Source organism: Sinocyclocheilus rhinocerous, unplaced genomic scaffold, assembly GCF_001515625.1.
Source record: "Sinocyclocheilus rhinocerous isolate Xijiao unplaced genomic scaffold, SAMN03320098_v1.1 scaffold2792, whole genome shotgun sequence".
NCBI classification, from domain to species: domain Eukaryota; kingdom Metazoa; phylum Chordata; class Actinopteri; order Cypriniformes; family Cyprinidae; genus Sinocyclocheilus; species Sinocyclocheilus rhinocerous.
The window spans coordinates 338,272-338,709 of record NW_015648609.1 but is presented as its reverse complement, the minus strand read 5'-3'; the positions used below and the strand labels follow the sequence as shown (position 1 = coordinate 338,709).

At 25.1% G+C, this 438-nt stretch overlaps 1 protein-coding gene across 1 annotated transcript in view; it reads left to right on the top strand.

Annotated features, from left to right (window-relative positions):
• LOC107709932 (serine/threonine-protein kinase BRSK2-like) overlaps positions 1-438 on the top strand; it is a 223,172-nt gene that overhangs the window by 189,516 nt on the left and 33,218 nt on the right. The window lies entirely within an intron of this gene.

The following is a 438-nucleotide window of genomic DNA, read 5'->3' as shown; positions in this document are numbered from 1 at the left end:
AAGGTTGCATTTATTTGATCAAAAATACAGTAAAATCAGTAATATTATGAAATATTTTTAAAATTGTAAAGAATTGTTTTCTATTTGAATATATGTTAAAGCATAATTTATTCCTGTGATGCAAAGCTGAATTTTCAGCATCATTACTCCAGTCTTCAGTGTCACATGATCCTTCAGAAATCACTCTATTATGCTGATTGCTTAACATTTCTGATTATTATCAATGTTGAAAACTGAAAACTGATTCATATTTTTATGGAAACCGTTATACACTAGATTTCTCAATTTTAGAATAGGTAAAATAAAAAATTAAAAGATAGATAGATGTTAGAAAGATAGATAGATGTTAGATAGATAGATAGATAGATAGATGGATAGATAGATATTAGATAGATAGATAGATAGATAGATAGATAGATATTAGATAGATAGATAGAT